The following is a 21094-nucleotide window of genomic DNA, read 5'->3' as shown; positions in this document are numbered from 1 at the left end:
AAAGTCCACATTCTGCTGGCTGTAAAGAAAAGACACAGCCCTGCAGTCTCCAGGGCTGTTCCTTATGTGAGTAGTAAATTCTCTTCAAGAAGAGGGGATGGAAAGCTATGTTAGGCAAGTTTAAATAAAGACGCCATTTTTATCCCATATTTAAAGGTTTGGATTAAAAAGAAATTCAGTGTATGTGTTCTGAACTTGCCTTAATTAGGAGAGTCACTGAAGCTGTGTTTCCCACAGCTTTCCTTGTGGTTTGTGGTTCCCTTTGTAATCCATTAAATTTTATGGCATTAGCAGTGATTTGAAGCACCAGATTTAATCGAGTCGTTTCTCCTGCGTCAGCACTTCTGCACAGTGCTCTGTATATTGCGCAGTATTTTAGTGCACTGCCTGACCTTTACCTCTTAGACTGTACTTCCTAATTATGACATCGTCTGTTTGACCGTGATGTATCTCGAAGGTCAAAGGTTATTAATAGCACTTGTGAATTTTCCCCAGAGGATCACAAAAAAATGTCCCAGTGTGTGGAAATCAAGAATGTCCATGTGTTTAGATCTGCTGAATTTGGGAGGGTAGTCTGTGCCTCCTGATTCTACATAATCTTTTTTTTTTTTTAATGTTAAATCACCCCAGATATACTCTTTAGGATTCTGACTCACTCTGGGGTGCAATTCAAGTTTGGGACACGCTAAGCCCTCTGATACGAGGAAAATCATTTTCACACTCTCATTTTCCTACTGAGACGCTATGCTGACAGCCCATGCTGCCTATCTCATTGAGAAACTGCCTTCTAGTGGCAGAAGTCAGACCTTAGGGGCCCACTTCCTGTTTTCTCTCAGGGGACAGGTTCCCATCATTGCCCACAGTGCCTGTTAGCTTGGGAATGTTCAGGCCACTGCACTGAACATTGGTCAGTAGATCTACATCTGGGAGGATATTCAGAGGCCCATCCCTGTGGTCTCTGTCCTCTTTCTGAGTCAAATGGGAACAGCTTTGGCAGCCAACAGGCTTTTTTATTTCCAGAGCAACTTCTCAGTATGAGTCAGATCTTAGAGTTTGATAGGTCACCTTATTCTCAGTAGCTCTGAAGTGAGAATGCTGACTGTGGGTGTGCCTCTAGTCCCATCACACCCTGTTCTGAGCGGCAGTAATAGCCTTCCAGGTGCTGTCTGTGCTGCCATCTCTCCCTTCTCTGACTTGGCTCCCATTCTTGCTTCTAAGCCCAGCCTGTTGACCCGTGACAGCTCTTGCAAGAGAATCACTTTCCAAAACATGACTCTTCAATGTTCCTCTGACTCAGTACTTTAGTCCTGTTTGTCTCATCAAGAGCAAATCCTGGAGCTTGATCTGTAGAACCCAAAGCAACTCAACTCACTGAGAAAGGGCTTATTATTTCCCTCCCAGGCCTGCTGGGTCCCCTGCCTCAATCATTGTGCTCCCTTAGAGGCATTTCTCACACTCATAGCTTTGGACGATTGCACCCTGGGCTGGAAGTAGGGCATTCACTATAAGCCAAAAGTATTGGGAAGTGGGAGGGGAAGACCAGCTCTGTGACCTTGAGCAGGTTTTTAACATCTCTAAGCCTTGGATTCTTTATCTCTAAAGTCAGCACAATATGTATAGTTTCTTGGGAAGATTAGTGAAGTAACATAGGTAAAACACTCAACAGTGTCAAGAACTCCGAAGGGCCTGTGGTTTTACCCTACTTATAAGCTAACAAGTTAGCCTGCCACAGTTTCACAGATGCTGGGCCAAAGACACAAAACTCCTGGGTCAGAGATGAATGACTTTCTTACTCATAGCAATAGCGGTAGCTAGAGGATCAGCGATTATGCTGGTTACCTGAGCTCTACTTCCCATGAGGCAAAACCCTGAGAGCCAGGTGAAGCCTGCACATGCCATGGGTTTGTTACAGAGAGAAATTCTGATCTCGGGGAACTCCAAAGTAAATCTGCACCTTTGCCCTGATGGAAAAAATCTCTGTATCTTCCAAGGTTATTAGCTATACAAACGTCCTAGAAAAGACAGTCCAGAACAAAGTCAGTCAGGGCGTCTGTTTGCAAGATGTGCAGGAACGCAAGAGACCCATTGGGAATTGTCTCCCAGCACACAAAACTCGGCTCTGATGAAGTCAATGAATTCCGGGTGTCATTATTGTTGATAAATTACTTAATCTAGTACCTAACATATAACATGTACTCAGTAAAATGGTAGCCATTAAGAGCTGGATGTTTAGTTGAAAATAATGAGACTCAATTTCTGCCAGTGAGCAATTTAATGTATATTCAGAACCTATCTCAGAGCTTGATACACAGTAGATGTTCAATATGTATTACTGAAGGAATAAATATTATTTCAAAGTGAGAACACTTTGAAAATTGCATTAACCAAATAGAAGATGTGATTATCAGGCTGCAGAGTATGTCTTTTTCTTCTTTCTCTTCTATCACATAATTCTTTTTCAGAATATTTTGCATATAGTCAGCTCTTAAATACTGTTTGAAATATTAATAGTAAAATAAACAAGATGTACACCCAATCACCAAATTTTAATTATAGCAATGATTTATTCTTCTCTCCCACCATGTACTGTATTAAATTGCTGAAAATATGAAGTAACTAGGATTTTAAATTTCTCCCCATACTCCAGTATTTCACTATAAGGTAGTGAAATGTATTCCTTGCCATGCTACTATGAAAGTTTTGAGAGCATTAAAATGGCTATAAAGGTAGACAGTGAGAGAGAGGAGAATTAAAAATATAAATAACACACAAACTGGATAAGCAGGTCTTAAATAAATGGAAAGTTGATGTAAGCACAGGAATAGTGCTCCTCTATTTCCCATGGAAATTTACCAAAATTCATGCACTTTTCAAGATAAAAAATGTTCACCAAATCACCCCTTGGCATAAATCTTCTAACTTCTGAAATTAAAATCTCTAAGGAAAACCCAGGAGTCACATTAAACCAATTGCTCAAGCCTGGTTGGCATTCCCTATTGTCTGGATGGAAAGAAGGCTCTGTTTGGCTGGGGGTTAGAAAGGAGTCATAGCTGATGATGGAGGATTGGGGGTGGGCTGAGGAGGGGAGGACGGGGGTGGGAGTGGGAGAGGGGAGGGCTCTTGGCATATTTCTCCCCACAGGCCTCTCCTCTGCTCCTTGGAAGGTCTTTCTGTCTCCTGATGCTTCAGATTCTCTCTGTAAATCAGGAAGGATGCTGTTTGCTGCGTGATTTAAAGAAGGCAGTAAAGGATGTAGTGAGTCAGAGCACAGCAGATCAGACGGATATAATTATTGCACAGATTTGGTATTCACAAGGTCATAATACTGGGCGACTGTCAGTTTGGTTAGATTTTTGGGGGGAGGGTCTCTGAGGCAAGTCATGAATAAAAAAGTAATAATGTGCTGCGTACCACCTGCTGTTCTTTAAACTGCAGTTAAATTTCCCCTGATAATTTCTTTTCCATTAATCCTTTTGTCCTGTTAGGATATCTTTGGGAAATTGCTGACTTGGCAGCCGAAGATATTTTTTCGACAAGTCTTTTGAAAATGTAATTGTGTTAAAGTGCCTTTTTCTTATCTTTGCCTTTAAATAACTTTTTTTTTTTCTTTTTTGGTCTCTGCTGCAGGAAGAGGGATAAAATAAATGGCACATCTTTATCGTCCACACATCATTATTTTTGAACCTTTGGAGACCAGGGAAATTCTCCACTGTATGAGATTTTAACCTTAAATCAACAGCACGTCAGGAAACATTAGTCAGGCACGGCATGACACGCATATGCAGATGGGTCTGGTGTCTTCTGGATGGTCATCAAGCATAAATGAGCTGCCGGCCAACAAGCTCCAGAAACAAGAGTGTTTAATTACCCCCATTCCCATCCCTACACATTTAGGCTCCAGGGACACAAATACTATATGCCAATTATGGTAACACTTTCTGACCCCAATTTATCAAGAAATACAAAATTGTGTGCTCGATATTTTGTGGAGCCCCCTATTTCAAAATTGACTTTTAGGGAATGGTTACGTGTGATTCTTTTTGCCTCCGCTGAGAACTGGGGGTTAGTAAGAGCAGTATATTTCTCTTGATGTCTCTCTGGGATAAATAAAAAAAGAAAATAGGAGGCCAATTTTTGGTTAGCCTCAAGTTCTCTTCCGGGCGTCTGGACTCATTTTGTCCTGCCTCTCTAGGGCTTACGCTTGGCCTATGACCCTGGAGGAGAGAATCACGGCATTGGATCGCCTGCCCTCACTTGTAAGTCAACCCTGATTCAGGCCAAGAGGCTTTGGCTCTTGATGGAACCCAAGGAAATGATTCTGGTGTTTTCCTCAGGCCTCTGAGCTCGGTCCCACAGAAAAGTAATTTTTCCCTCCTGCAGCTGGTGCTGGGTGGGAGCGCTGACAGCAGAGCAGGAGCCCGGGAAAACCAACCAGATTTTGCATTTGATGCAAAATACTGAAGTGCTAAGTGCTAAAAGAGATTGCTTCCATTTCCTGCTCTCAGGCTGACAAGAAACAAATGCACCATCAAATGGAGGGTGGAATTAAAATCAGGGATTGGAATGAGGTGGCAGTTGAAGATTCTACATCAAAGAGCAGGGGGCCAACCCTGGGACTGTGGGCACCTAAGGCAAGTCACCCACGCGGATGGTGGAAGCTTTTTATGCTACCCAAAATTCTTTTGCAATTACTTAGCTAAAAATGTCAGGGAACACCTGAGTTCAGGTCTTAGCACTGTCATTTTTTAGTTGGGTAGCCTTGGGCAAGTTACTTAACCACTCTGTGCCTCTGTTTCTTCATCTAAAAAGAGAAAATAATACTTCGCAAGCTCATTTAAGGATAAAATGTATGTTTATGTAATGCGTCTGGTGCATAGTAGATGCTCAATTAATGCCTCCACCCTTTCTTTCCTAACATTTTAATGGCCACTCATATTAGCCTTGCTAGACTGGTCCTCCAGAGGCCATTCTTTACCCCAGTTAGAATGGGGCACCAAAAGTATTGCTCTGGATTTTATAAGAAATGCTAGCTTTTATGCCAAACTGCTAGCTCTTTCAAGTAATGAAAATAGGTAGGAGGTAGGTTCTTGGAAATGAAGTGTTATCTCAGTGCTAGGGGTAGGAAGTGAGACCTGGTAAGTTACATAAAGGCAAAGTAGAACTTGTTTTTGTTGGAAGAATACAAGAATACATGGTATAACAGATCCAGGTGAAATGAGCAAATGAGTTAGATGAGTTAGAGGTTTTGGTGGCCAAAGTGGGGCAACGACAGAACTAATGAGGGCAAATGGGAAAGAGGGGCCTTATATCCCCTTTCTGTTTCTGTATCTTGATTTCGTTTTCATCAGTTTGTAAACCGAGGTGGGGTGTACATTAATTGAAAACACACACATATATACACTAAAGGAAGGATACAGTCTTCTGAGTCTGGAAAGAGCATGGTGGGTGTAGAATTTGCAAGTGATCTTAATACATCAACATTTTACATTTTGAATTTTAGAATCATAAATACATGTCTCTTGGTCTAATTCTCATAGAATCTAGAATCCTGCCTGTATTACTTTCTTACTGCTGCTCTAACACATTATCACAAATTCAGCGGCTTAAAACAAGACAGATTCATTATCCTACAGTTCTGGAGGTAAGAAATCCAAAATGGATCTTATGAGGAATCAACAGAACTGCATTTCCCCTGGAGGCTCTAGGGGAGAATCTGTTTCCCTGACTTTTCCAGCTGCCCATGGTCCTTTGCTTGTGGCCCCTTCTCCCATCTTCAGACACATTATTCCAACCTCCACTTCCATCATCCCATCTCCTTCTCTGACTCTTATTCTATTGCCCCCCCCCCGCCAACTTATAGGGCCTACCCAGATAATCTCCCTGTCTCAAGGTCCTTAACTTAATCACATCTGCAATATATTCATAGGTTCCAGAGTTTAGGGTGTGGTCATCTTTGGGGACCATTTTTAGTACAGCACACCTCCATAAACCACCCCTTTCTTTTTTTTTTTTTTTTTCGGTACGCAGTCCTTTCACTGTCGTGGCCTCTCCCGTTGCGGAGCACAGGCTCCGGACGCTCAGGCTCAGTGGCCACGGCTCATGGGCCCAGCTGCTCCGCGGCATGTGGAATCCTCCCGGAATGGGGCACGAACCCGTGTCCCCTGCATCGGCAGGCGGACTCTCCACCACTGAGCCACCAAGGAAGCCCTTCCACCACCCCTTTCTTATGGTTAGGTATGCACCTCTTTTTGAACTCCCTCTGAGGCAGCCCATTCTATTACTGTAACAAACATTATCTGACTCTCTTTTACTAGTTAGATGAAGGAATGAATGTGTGGAAGAAGTCATGTCCTCTTATTCTTCCTCTTCACCGGCCAGAACAGAGCTGGGCAAAAATAGCATCAGGAGTGTTTGCTAGAGTTTTGGTTACTACCTTGAGTTTTAACAGGCAGGTTTCCAAAAGAACAGTAGCTTGGCTTGCCCCAAGTCAAGAGGGCCACGCAAGCTTACAAATGCATTGTTTTAGCACCCGATGAAATAACTAGGCGTCATTATCTCTAACAATAACTTCTGTGATTAATTGTAATGCATGTATACTTACAACTGTGTAGCCTACATACAAATTCTCCTATTGTTATTGCAAAGGACAACACCAGCATTGCCTTGAGCCAATTCAGATAAACACCAATAAGAAGTAATTTATTTATTCATTTACGTGCTGCAGCCTCAGTGGGGAGCCTCTGTCAACCCAAGGCTGTCCATTTTCAAAGGGGTAATGGTACAGTAAGTGGAGGATCCCTGAGGCCCTGACAAAGACTATGTTCTTCTCCTCGTTTGTTTTTGTAACAGAGTTATTACTATTCAAACAATTTCAGAAAGCTCTTTCCTGTTGACAACATTTCCAGGTAGCTCTCTCAAGTCTATTTAGTTCAGTCCTCTGATGTACAAGGTATGTATAAAGTGTAAAATTTTGTATGTAAAATCTCTTTTTCCCCAAATATGTAGAATTGACTTTCTCATATATTACCTAACAACTTCTCATTAGAAAACTTTTGTCAAGCATTGAACAAGCAGAATGCCTTACCTATGAGACTGGCCCTAATAACAGAATCCGAAAGTCTATCCAACTACTCTAAGTGATCATTTAAGGTGACTCCTGCTGCTGCCACATGCAGCCACTGGACAGACTGACCCCTGTTCCTGCTGCTCTGGCTGTGGCCCTTATCTCAGTCTAATGGTATTTTACATTCATTTTCCCCAAGATTTTATTAATCACTATGTCTCTTCAACAGCAATTTCACTGAGGAGTTATTTACATACAAATGCGTATATCAGTGTAACTATTACCACAATTAAGGTGTAGAACATTTCCATTATTGCACAGAGTTTCCTCCTCCCCGCTGGCCATCAAGTCTTCACCATCGTCCAGGCCCAAGCAACGACTGATTTGCTTTCTGTCACTATATATTAGTTTGCCTTTTCTAGAATTTCATATAAATGGAATTGTACTGTATATACTCTTTTGTGTCTGGCTTTTTAAAAAAAAAAACCTTCAGCACAATGTTTTGGGGATTCACTTATATTGTTGTGTATATTAGCAGTTTGTTCCTTTTTATTGCTGAGTACTATTCTGTGGTATGGATTTACCACATTTTGTGTGCCTGTTTACCTACTGGTGAATATTTGGAGTGTTTCCAGGTTTTGGCTATGATGAATAAAACTACTATGAAAAACTACTATGAATATGCATATGATTTCTTTTGCTTTGCTTTTCTCTTTTTATTTTTTCCAGTAAATACCAAGGAGTGGAATTGCTGGGTCACAGGTAAATACACATTTAACTTTATAAGAAATTGACAGACTGTTTTCCAAACTGGTTTTACTATTTTATGCTCCTACAAGCATTGAGCATTGTCTGAAAGTTCCAGTTGTTCTTTGGCAGTTGGTATAATCTTTTTAATTTTAACCATTCAAATGGGTGTTCAGTAAGATCTCATCCTGGTATTAATTTTCATTTCCCATAACTAATCATTTTGGGCATCTTTTCATGTGTTTATGGCCATCCAGGTATCTTCTGTGAAGTATCTGTTAACATTTTTTTGGCCCATTTTTAAATCAGGTTGTGTTATTATTATTGAGTTGCAAGATGTCTTTATATATTCTAGATACAAGTCTTTTATTAGATATATACACTGTAACTATTTTATCTCAGTCTGTAGCTCGACTTATTTTCTTAACGTTGACTCTTAATTTTGATGATGTCTAATGTATTAGTTTCCTTCCTATTGCTACTACATCAAATTACTACAAATAGAGTGAGTTAACACAACACAAATTTATTCTTTTAAAGTCTGGATGTCAGAACACCAGACCAGGTTGGCAGGGCTGGAGTCTCTGGGGGAGAGTCCATTCCCTTGCCTCTTCCCACTTCTAGAGGCTGCCTGCATTCCTTGCCTGGTGATGCCACATCACTCTGACCTCTCCTTTCATTCTCACGTTGCCTTCTCTGACTCTGGGTCCTTACCCCCCTCTTAGAAGAACGCTTAGGCCCTCCTGGGTAATCCAGGGTAGTGACCCATTTCAAGATCCTTAATGTATCACATGAGCAAAGTCCCTTTTGCCATATGGGGTAACATATTCACAGGTTCTAGAGATTAGCATCCAACATATTCATTTGTTAAATGAATAATGATGAACCTTCTGTCACTCAGCACAGGACTCTCCTCACAATGGTGTTGCAGACTGACATTCACAAACTGTGAAGAATGGACTGGATGAAGGAAGGATGGTGAAGAGCCAATTTTTTAGTTAGGCAAAATTCCAATTAAGTATTGCTATACAAAGTGATATTTGGGAATTCCTGGCCGTCCAGTGGTTAGGACTCCGGGCTTTCACTGCCGAGGGCCGGGGTTCAATCCCTGGTCAGGGAACTAAGATCCCACAAGCTGCACAGCCAAAGGGAAAAAAAAAGAAGAACGGATGCAAAAGGCAAAGGGATATTCTAATAGCCAAATCAGAGTTTGGGTAAACAAATTATAATATTTTACATGATAACCTTATAAAAGGTTAGATTGTTAGAGCATTCTTTCTCATAGTTTAATGTGCATACAAATCGTCTTGTTAAAACGAACATTGCTGGGTCCCACCCCTAGAGCGTCTTAGATCTGGGGTAAGGTTCAAGAATTTACATTTCTAGGGCTTTCCTGGTGGCGCAGTGGTTGACAGTCCGCCTGCCGATGCAGGGGACACGGATTCGTGCCCCGGTCTGGGAAGATCCCACATGCCGCGGAGCGGCTGGGCCCGTGAGCCATGGCCGCTGAGCCTGCGCGTCCGGAGCCTGTGGTCCGCAACGGGAGAGGCCACAACAGTGAGAGGCCTGCGTACCGCAAAAAAAAAACAACAACAACAACAAAAGAATTTACATTCCCAGGTGCTGCTGTTGCTTGCTCCTCTAGGAATCTCATTTTGAGAACTGCTGGATTAGAGGAATAGCCTGTTAAGAGCTGTTCAACCAGTGTTTTTTCATAGGTGGGACAAAGGCCATCTATGTAAGAATCACCAGTAGAGCTTGTTAAAGATGCTGGTTATCCAGGCCCTACTCTCAAAGGTTTGGATTAGTAGCTTTGGAGAAGAACCTACAAATCTATTTTAAACAAGTTCCCCAGGAGAGTTCTTATGTCACTAAGGTTTGTGAACCGCTCTGTTAAACTGTGTGAAGCTCTTTTAAGCCATCACCCACTCCTGTGTGCTCTGTGTAGTAAGCAGGTGACCATGCTGGAGAGACCAGGTGGATAGACTAAAAGGAGATAGAGAAAAGTATCAGAGGATCCCCAGATGCTCCAGTCTTCCCGGCTATGATACCATATACTCACATGATACCATGTAAGTAAGTGGGCTCCCTCTGTCTGCAACCATGTGAGAAAGCCAGAGGAGGAACTGGCCGGTGGGGTCCAGTGAAGTCCCACAACCATGTGAGAAAACATTAAATTTCGTTGTAGTTTTAAGACACTAAGTTTGGGGGTAATTATGCAGCCATAGTAAATAGAACACTGGCCTTTCTCCATGGTTCCCTTATTCAGAGATCTGCATCATCACTCATATGACAATCCTCAAATTTTCACATAATGTACTTCTCTGAGATCCAGATGGGGAGTTCCAATTGCATATGCAAATTTCCATGGTCTCAGATGTACCTATTGGGAGATACTGCAAATCATATAGCAACAGGCAGCAGTGTGTGCTATCCATTCAGGGAGGGGAGCCAATAGCAGACAGCAATAATGCAATCTACCACAAGTCTATTAATGCAATAAGAAGATAAATGTTTTCTCTATATTTATCTCTATGTGGTGACATAAAAAAGGATTAAAAAGATACCCATCAAAGTACTAGCAATCCTCTGGCATAGGGCTAGAAATGTCAAACAGATGAAGGAAGACTCCAGTTCTCCTTAAACCTCTGTAGTGTTTGCATCTTTTACAACAAGACTCCAAGCAACCGAGGGAGACTGAGGCTGAGAGCTGCTGCCTGCCTCATACAAGGTCATTCAGCAGTCAGAGCTGAACCTAGTTTAGGATCATTTGCAGTGTATTTTGTCTGGTACCTGCCTTTGCCCACCTGTATGTGCCTCACATATTTTCCTGTTGTCATCTGAGCATGTACGAAGAAAAATGACCATATGGGTTGTATTTCTGGATGTTTTCCTTTAATTTCAGGCTTTGTATATGAGGTCATAGTTATTTACTTTTTGCTTTACTGCTTCTTCATATCCTCTTTCAGGTTATTGACAAAGTGTTGATTCCAGGAAGATTAGAAAAGTCTTTGGTGTTACTCAGAAAAAAGAAGCTGTACACCAGGTAGAACTGACCCATAGTCTTCACAGAGAAATTAGCACCAGCAATAGATCCGTGTTTTCCTTCATAGAAAGGTCTATTTTCAGGAATTTTAAAAAAATTTCAATGGATTAATAGTGAACATACCTTGGTTGTAACTGAGAATTAGGGTTCCTGATTCAACTGTCATTAATTTGCAAACTGTCTCAAGATATTCCTTTTCTTTCCTTATTTACTTTTTATAGTGATACAACAAGGAAAAGAAAAGTACAGATGTATCCTATTAGAAAAGAATCCACATTCAAAATGGGAAATTTTACAAAACAGATAAGTTATCGAGTTAGCCTGTATAATTCCTTGATTTCTAAAAAGCTTTTCTTCAAGAATTCTTTTAAATGGGATGAACCTAATATACTTTGGATTTTATTTATGGATAACAAGGAAATAGGAGGTGGTGGTGGAAGAGGAGAGAAGCCAGAGAAAGGTAAAATGTTTTAGGAAACCATAGTGATTAAAGATCAATAAAAAGTGAAAAACAAACAAACAAACAAAATACTTAGAAAATTGTTAAGCCAAGAGAAAAATATTAAATTCATGTTTCATGAAAATGTGATACAAAATGAAAATTTTTATGGTTTGTAAGGTGGAAAGTGTCTTTTCCTTGTAGTAAAAGCTATCTTTCACACAGAAGAGAGGTATGGTCATGCACTTTGTGAAAACAAGACATGCCATGAATGATGAGAATGATGAAGTGCTCTATTTCAGCAAGTCACGGGCAGAAAACAAAACCCCAGACAACTGGATAGAGCTTCAGCACTGTTGAAAGTAGGATACTGTTTCATTATTCTACCATGCATTTTGAAATCTAAACATTATTGCCAAATACAAAAAGGTGATCTGTATATTTGTATGCTGAATAGCATGCATTCTTAATGTCTTTTGGTGATTTTGTTGTAAGAGCATATTTAGTCCTTGCTTTCATTTTTACTATCAAAGTAAGTTAAACCGTCTATAAGGTCCTAAACAGCAAAGCTGTTTCTTTTCTGTTTGTCAGCAAGCACTAGCTGAGCTCTCAGGAAAGGACTTCTTCCCTGCTTGCCTACTGTGGCAGCTCTGTTTTGCCAAGATGGCTGCAGATGCACAGACTGCATAAGAAACACCAGGTTATGAATCAGTGGGAAAACAGATTCAGAAATCTAGGGAGTCAAGCTTTTAGTTTTTTACGTAGCTTGGGAATCTGGCCAGGGACTCAAACCTGAAATGGAGAGACATAAACTGAATCTGCTCTACTATAGCATATTAGAAAAATCTCCTTTCTTTCCATCCTAAATGGCAACATCCTTATTGGTGTTTTTCTTCCAAATATAGAAATAATACATACTCCTTTTTTTTTTTAAGTGAAGTATGGTTGATTTACAATGATGTGCTAATTTCTGCTATACAACAAAGTGACTCAGTTATACACATGTATACATTTTTTTAAATATTCTTTTCCATTATGGTTTAACCCAGGAGATTGGATATAGTTCCCTCTGCTATACAGTAGGACCTTGTTGTTTATCCATTCTAAATGTAATAGTTTGAGGAATTCCCTGGCGGTCCAATGGTTAGGACTCGGCACTTTCACTGCAGTGGCCCAAGTTCAACCCCTGGTCGGGGAGCTAAGATCCCACGTGGAGCAGTGAAAAAAAAATTTTTTTTAAATGTAATAGTTTGCATCTACTAACCCCAAACTCCCAGTCCATCCCTCTCCCCTCCTCCCTCCCCCTTGGCAACCACAAGTCTGTTCTCTATGTCTGTGGGTCTGTTTCTATTTCGTAGATAGGTTCATTTGTGCCATATTTTAGATTCCACATATAAGTGATATCATATGGTATTTGTCTTTCTTTCTGACTTACTTCACTTAGTACGATAATCTCTAGTTGCAAAAATGATATATACTCTTTAAGGAAAAAAATCATTATGCACAAAGTAGAAAGTGAAATTCTCTTCCCTCCCCACAATATCATCACCTCCCAGACATAACCCACTGGTAATATTTTATTATAAATCATTCCAAATATTTTCTGAAAATGTGAACACAATTTTGTTTCTCTGAAATGAAAATACACTTTTGTTTTGTCATGTGATCTTTTACCTTAACACTATGTATTGGGCGTCTCCCTGAGTCATTATCTACAGACCTACAGCTCACTCTTCAAACAGCATTATTATTATTTATTTAACAGATCTTTCAGTGATGGGCATTGCCCCTGTTATGCATGGTGCTGCAAGGAATATCTTTCCACTTATATTTTTCCCTACTTACCCTTTCATTTCCTATGAGAAATCTCCCAATGTGGAATTGTGGGGTCGAAGAGTATACATGATTTACATTGTAGTGCATGTGGCTAATGGCCCTCCAGAAATGTCCTAAACACACTCCCGCTGGATGTTTACAAAAGCATTATATCTCCCACACCTTTGCTTAAACCAGATATTGTCAGTCTTCTTAACATTTATCAAACCGATAGGCAAAAACCAATATCTAATTTTTCTATAATTTACATAAGAACTGTTTTGTTTGGTTTGGTTTGGTTTCCTGAACCTAGATCTAGTTATGTTTTCTTCAGGAGAAGTTTCTATCTTTTGGCTTGGGGAACACTCCCTTGCTCTCAACCTCTGCCCCATCCTGCTTGTGAGTGCGTCGTTGCTGGTCATTCTTGGTCTTTTGCCGCAGTCTGTTCTCCTAGCTGAGCAGAGGGGTAATTTTGCTTTCTGTCTCTGACGTAGATTCTCATTGTATTTACATGCACACACAATCACACACACATTCACAATCACAAATACACCACAGCATACACATACATACAATCTCTCTCCCTCTCACACACACCATATCACACACAAAATCATATATGCAATCATATCACACACACCACGTCGTCTGATAGAGTGTCATTACAACAATCAAAATGAAATCAGGTTTCTGACTAGTTTGGAGGCCCGTCACATTCCTGAGACACTTCATACACTCCCAGATGACTGTGGCCTTTCTTGAGTATCATCTTTATCGTGTCAGCTCTCTGGTCCCTTGCTCTTGGAGCTTTCCTGCAAGCTGAGGGTTATTTCCTCTTGGCTGGGCACAAAGGATGCTGGTAAAAAGGGGAGAACTGAAGTTCTTGGGTACCAACTCAAATTTACAAGAAATGTTTTAAATCTGTTCTCTCTCTCACCAACACCAATATATGTTATTTCCCCTTGAATTTTGGCACATGGATTTTAACCAGTTAAACTGTGGAAAGACCTAAGTAGATCCAGTTTTGTCTGGTTTCTGCTTAAAACATTCTGATTTACCATTAGCCCAATGTTTCTTTCCTAATGCACAATTTTCTTTATTGATTTTTTTCCCCTTTGTCACTAGCATTGCTCAAAACAGAACTACTAAAATATGCTGACCTCTTTTCTTTCCTCAGAGGTTCTTAGTAATAAGACTTACACAGAACAAATCCACTATTTAATTAAAATACAAAGTTAGGTTGGGGAAATATAAATAATAGAGCTGGTAAGGAATTTGTATATGAACACTACTTCTCCCTCTAGTTTTCTGTATATGATCCTGGGTCTAACTCTTTAGAGTTTGTATAACACAGTTATGAGCCAAATGGGCCTGGGCTTGCATCCTATGTGTGTGTGAACTCAGCATAATTTTCCTTTCTGAGCTTCAATTTTTTTTTTTTTTTTTGGTGTATAAAATGGGGTTAATAAAAGTACCACCAGCCATGAGGATTAAATGAGTACTTTGAACAATATAAGACTTCACTAAATGTAATAATGTTATTACATGGTAATAATATTATTTTTATTCATTCAAAAGTGCTTATTGAGCATCCACCATGTACCAATATTGTATAAGGAATTAAGGAGAAAGTGGTGATTAAACTTAGTGATGAACATGGTTGCTGCTCTGAAGAAGCTTTCTCTGGTGATGAGGAAGAAAATCTAACAAAAGTTTTCAAAAACTGAGGACAAGGGAAAAGTTCAGTGTGTAACTGGGATGCTCATAGCACCTCATAGCTCTGATTAGGACACAATCAGGGAAGACTTCCTGGAAGGAGTGGCACTGGGTTTTCCTCAGGTTTCAGGAAGTCTAGGGAGATGTGTTTGGATGTACATTTTAGTTTTCTTCTATGCAATACCTGACTTCATCAATATATTAAAATAATCAACATTCATGGACCCCCTAATGTCAACTAGGCTCAAAGATAACCCTGACATGGGTCCCATTCTGAAGGATTCTCATTTCCCTTGGGATGCAGAACATGTGTATTGTGTGTACATTGTGATAATAATTATTGCTAACATTTACTGTCTGTGTGCTATGTGGTAGGCTCTAAGTACTTTGCATGGATTAGTTCATTTAATCCCCACAGTCAAAGGTATGAGGAACACGCCATTGTTATACCCATTCTAGGGATGATTAAACTGAGGCTACTGAACTTAAGGACTTATCTTAGTTTACACTGCTAGGAAGAGGTAGGATCAGGTGCATGAACTACACCACTTTAGTGGAGGTGTGTAGGTAGGAGGGAGGAAGCTAGTCCTAGAAGAAGAAATACTTCCTTTCCCCACTTCTTCCTTTCCTCTTTTTTAATATGTGACTTTCCTCACAGTGGTCTTCATTCTTTTGGCTTTAGTCACAGAAGAGGTTTTCCTCTTGTCAACAAATACCACTGGATGGAGTTAACCCATAGGAGTTAAAACTCATTCCGAAAAGTTCATCAGATCTTTAAGGTAGTGAGTCAGGAGAGAATCTAAGACACTGGATGAGAGGGAAGAACCCCGGATTGGAGGGCAGGGACGGAGAGCAGAATTAGCAACACCCTCCCTTTTATGTTTATGCATATATCTGCTTTGGGAGCTCTTTATTCCTTCCTATAGGTCTGGGGCTCTCTTTGATATCTTTTCCCTTCAGCCTAAGCAACTCATTTTATTACTTCATGTATCTCAGCATTGATGGTGACACATTTATTTGGCTGGTTTTTCTGAAAATGTCTTTATTTCACCTTGGTTTTTGAAGGATATTCTGTTGGATATAGAACTTTATGGCAAGAGTTTTCTTTGTTTCTGCTTTTATTTACACACATACACACACACACACACATTTCTTTAAAAGATTGATACTGTTAAAAGCAAAATAACCAGTATTTGGGGTTAAAAATAAAAATATAAGTGAGATATAAGACAAGGACCATTGGGGGGAGGGTGTAAAGAGAATTATACTGATAAAAGTTTATTACACTGTTCATGAATAAATACAATATTTGAAGACCAAAAAAGGCACACCTTCCTGCCTCACACTTGGGCAGAACTGTCTCTAGACTGGCCCTTCTCAGGGTCTGCGAGCCCCACCTGCTTTCCTGTACTCACACTTCACTCGGCCTGCTTTTTAATTCCTCCTTTATTTTAGGACCTTTGCCTTATTCTACATCCTCTATTCCACCTTTCCTCCCTTCCTCTAAGGCATAAAATGGGCCCAGGATTAAGGCTTTGGGGCATTCCCCCACCACCGTGTAAGCACAGGCACTCGTCGTCTGCAGTTCTTTTTCTGTTGACAGTCTTTCCTCAGCAGGAATCTCAGGAGGCATTCCTGAGAGCCTATCTTACTTTTTTAAGAACTGGAATGAAAAGAGGGTTTTTACTACTGTTAACTTTTTAATTATAAAAGTTATATTTACTTACTAAAGAACATTTGAAAATACAGAACTATATAGTGATAAAAATCACACCTAGATACAGTGAATAGTCTGGGAAAATTCTTTATTTTAAAACAGTGCGTGGTTTTTAAAACTCAGTGTAATCATTATATTTACGTGTATTTATATGTATGCATAACTACATTTGTATGTATATAGAAGATCTATGTGCATGTATATATAAATATTGTATATATATAATTTTGTGAGGGCAAAAAAGCATTTCATTAAGATTCAGTCCTTATGCACTAGTCACTTCAATCAGCCCAAGTCTATTGACATCTGTATCGAATGTCTGTCATCACACTTGTGTTTTAACCTAAATTGACCACTTGGGCATCTGTTAACCTTTCAACACTTCTTTGTGATACAGGTACAATCTCAAATCTTTCCTGATTCAGTCTTGTTTGTTTGCTTTCCCTGACATCATTCTAATGTGCTAGAGTATAAGAGATTTCTCTTCTCTCACGCACTGGCAAGTGTCTCAGACCCTGAAGTGCATCTATTTCACAGTGTTCCTCCGTGTCCTTTCATCCTGCTGCCTGTTCAATACCATATTAAGGAACTGAAACGCTAAGAAGGCACATCAGGGCAGAAATGGAGAAGCCACTGGAAAGGTTACCATTGTCTGGGTGTGAGATAAATACCCCTTCCTGGAGAATTCATTATAAATGATGCTGCCTTCCTGATGAAGGATTGATTTGCTCAACAGAATGGATGGAAAATGACAGAGAAACACTGGGAAGCAGAGTGAGTGCTGGGAAGCAAGATGAGTAGCCACTTCAGAAAATTTAGACCCTGTTTCTAGGATAATAACTCCAAGGTTTTAGAAGAGTGATTAAAATTAAAATGAGAATCTTTGCATTCTTCTCCCAGACTCTTCATGTGATTTCTTTTGAGTAAAGGATACTAAATGCAGCAACTGAAAATATTAGGAAGAATTATTTATCAAGAACTCTTTTATTGTAGGGAGTTGTTTCCCCCCCTCTCAAAAAATCTTTTACCATCCCAGGGGATATTCAGTCCCCTCCGAACTATAAAATAAGGGAAGCGGAAGCCCTCATTCCTGTGGAGATAATTGGAATTGAAATATTTCATATGTTCTAGAGTAGAAAATTCAGGAAGTAAATTGTACACAGAGAACAAAGGAAGACATGCAGCCTGTCAACCTTCCCCGTATATTGGTTTTGAACCCTGTCTATGAGGTGAAATTAAGCTTTGCCATAGCAGCACTAGAGTGAAGAATTCTTTAGGCTAAAAGCACCTTTGTTGGAGAAAATATGGGATGATCTGAAGTGGGAAGGGGTGTGTGGGAGTTAGAAGAAATGCTTTTTAATGGATAGAATCCTGAAATGAAAATTCAGACTTCTTCTAATCCCCGGTGAGACAAAAGCATCTTTAATCCCTTGTAGTAACTCTCATACCATCTCTTAAACTCTTCTGATATGTTGATGTGGAGTCCCCAGGGCTCTTCCTTTGCTTAGGCAAAGAGTTCCATCCATGAGCACCAATAGTCCCCACATACTAAGCCCTTGTAAAGGAGGACTGTTTAACCTTGTTTGTTATTACTGATTGATGTCAATACCTAGTTCAGGGGTCAAGCTATGGCCAAACCCAGCCCACCAACTTTTTCATAAATGAAGTCTTATTGGAACTCAGCCAGCCACCCCTTCAATTACATTGTCTATGGTGGGTTTTGCACTATAACAGAAGAATTTAGTTTTGACAGAGATCGTATGACCCACAAAAACCAAAAATATTCACTTTCTGACCCTTTACAGGAAAAGCTTGCTAAACATTTCTAGTTGATTAGAACATGATGAGGCCAGAGTACTAGGTTTTAATTTACATTTCCTAAATCCAGTTCCAGAAAGCTTCCATGGCAATGGTTGTGTCTGGTCAGATGACAGACACAGTGGTTTGAAAGTTTTTATAGTTATTTTATTTGCGTTTTGAATGGAAAGCATATTAATTATTTACTACATAAGTACAATGCATATTTGCATAAATAAAGCACTTTCCAAACAAGCATAATAATTTTCCACTGTACTTTCTAAACAAAAGATATTGATTTCACATTTTCTAAATACAAGACCACTCCCAGGCCATGCTAGGTATATGGAACTCTCTGAAAGTTATTGTATATAAATGCAACACATCTGAATAATTAAACACAGAAATGCACAGTTAATAAACACCTTCACAGAAGATGTTGCTAATTAATTGTGTCACTTGTATTAGAGACATCATTCTCCAGACTCTGAAATAGGACTTGCCTTTTAGACATCATGGGGTACATATGGTGAGCATAAGGGAAATGATTTTTTTTTTTTTAAGAGTGTACATACCCTCAGTGAACTGTTCTCTAACTCATGGAGGACCTGGTTGCCATTTCACATCCTGGAAAAGTCTCTGGGGTCCAGATGGTTTCAGAGTTTGTGGGTGGACATGTTCTGTACCGCAGAATAATATGCTTCATTTGAGTATCTTTATAGCAGTTTAATCTCAAATCGCTCTTTTTTAGCTTTCACTACAAAGTGTTTCACATCCTTACTTCTCTCTTGAGCCCCAGTTATCCCATCCTTGCTTTACCATAGACCCTTTCTTTCTTGCCTCTTAACCTCTGGGTCTCTGATTACTGTGTCCTCTGTCCCAAAGCACTTACTTTTCATATATTTGGCATTTCCTGCGTTCCTAACTACACTGTATGTCGTTTGAGTGCAAAGGCTGTCTTCTATCTGCCTTTCAGACTTAACAAGAAGCGCAACTTCCCAAGAGCATCAGGTTGTTTAAGAGTTTTCCATTTTGCTCATTCTGATGGTTTTATTCTATCTCCATTTATCAAATGGCTTAAAACAGGTTTTGGCCATGTTGCTTTTTGTTTGTTTTCCCTCCTCTTTTTTTTTACTACCTTTTGGCATCCAACATGCCTGAACCATTCTCCCTTCTGCTGGACACGCCCTACCACGCTTTACTTTGTTCTTTATCCACTCTTCCTCCAGGAAACCTTCATGTATTTCCTCTAATCATTTTCACCTTGTTAGCACCTTCTAGGGGCTAAATTTATCTCCAACTCAAAGCTGTAATTATTGCTGATTCTTATTTTGGGAAGTGGAGGAGGGGACAGTGCTCATGTCTGTGGTTGTGGCTGAAAAGTGAATGTTGGGCAAACAGTTCTGGAACATCTCCTTGGTCATCTTGCTACTTCCTGTGGGTCCCAAATTCTCCTCACTTGTAGCTCTATTTGAACACTTCTTTACTCTGCATTATGTTATAGCTGGTTATCTCTTCACCCTTCTTAGACTCTCAGAATTTTGAAAATAGAGAGAATAAACACGTCTCTATGGCATACCAGCTCAGCATGGGGATTAGTTCATAGTAGATACTCAACGTATATTTAGAGTTGAAATAAAACATCCTTTTCTGCCCTGGAGCTGAGTTTATCTTGTGAGTAAGGACTATTTCTACTATGCAAAGAGCTGCTGTTCTCAAACAGTATAAAACTGTTGTCTAGGTTCACTGCCAGCCCGAAGCCTTCTTCAAAATGATCAGTTCCATTCCTTATTCTTTAAGGCATATGTTCCTAAATTGTTAGAACGATAATTACTTAGTAATACTAAATGTTTCAATAGATGTATAATGTGATTTACATATTGACAAAGTATTTATAGGAATCTTTATAGTTTTGTTGTATCATTTGGCCAGGTTAACCTCTCTGTGCCTAGGTTTTTTAATTCTGTAAAATGAGGATAAGTATTGTGGACAAAACTCAGGGTCTTTTTTTTTTTTTTTCAGTAATTCCCGGTATTTCTACCTCTACTCCACAGCTTTCCTCTACCTATGACAGATGTGGTCTAATATTTCCACCATTCACAGGAATCTCCGGAAAATTTCCTCTGTACGTGGGGACAGCTCCTACGGCAGAAAATGGCAATCTATGCAGGATAAGACCTAAACCTGGCCTTACCAATATGTCCTCTGCATGCTTTCATTGCAGTTGGGCTAAAAATGGGAAAATCAAGGTGATGGAATCTGTCTTAGGAAGGGTAGAACCATTATTTTGTGGCAATTTAAGTCATTTTAAAAATCAAAAGATGTTAATTGAAGCCCAAGTTGTAAATGAATAGTTAAACTTCCCTTTGCTGGATGAGATGTGTCAAAGAGCAAGTATCCATCTCATGTTTCACTAAACAGAGTACTGACTTAAGGTATCTGCCCTGGATCAACTCGGAGCAGTACTTAAAACTGGACTACTAAAGAGAGGCTGATGTTCTAGGAGCTCCCTGTGGGGGTGACATTTATTGGGGGAGGTCTTGGAAACCAGCAAGGGTCAACACTGTGAATGAAGCTGACCCCACAGGTGCAAGGCTTGTGGGTTTCAGTTCCAGTCTCACCCTTCAGAGATCAGTGAGGGCCACCCTAGAGGCACCATCTGCAGACCTATGGGAAAGACATCAGATTTGAAATACGTGGGAAAGAAAGAAGTTAAATTTGAAAGTTGACTTAATTATACTCTCTGCTTTCAGA

The sequence above is a fragment of the Monodon monoceros genome, unplaced genomic scaffold, assembly GCF_005190385.1.
Source record: "Monodon monoceros isolate NGI ecotype Baffin Bay Population unplaced genomic scaffold, NGI_Narwhal_1 Super_Scaffold_18, whole genome shotgun sequence".
Lineage (NCBI taxonomy): Eukaryota > Metazoa > Chordata > Mammalia > Artiodactyla > Monodontidae > Monodon > Monodon monoceros.
The sequence above is the reverse complement of the archived record's forward strand: the minus strand, read 5'-3'. Positions refer to the sequence as shown.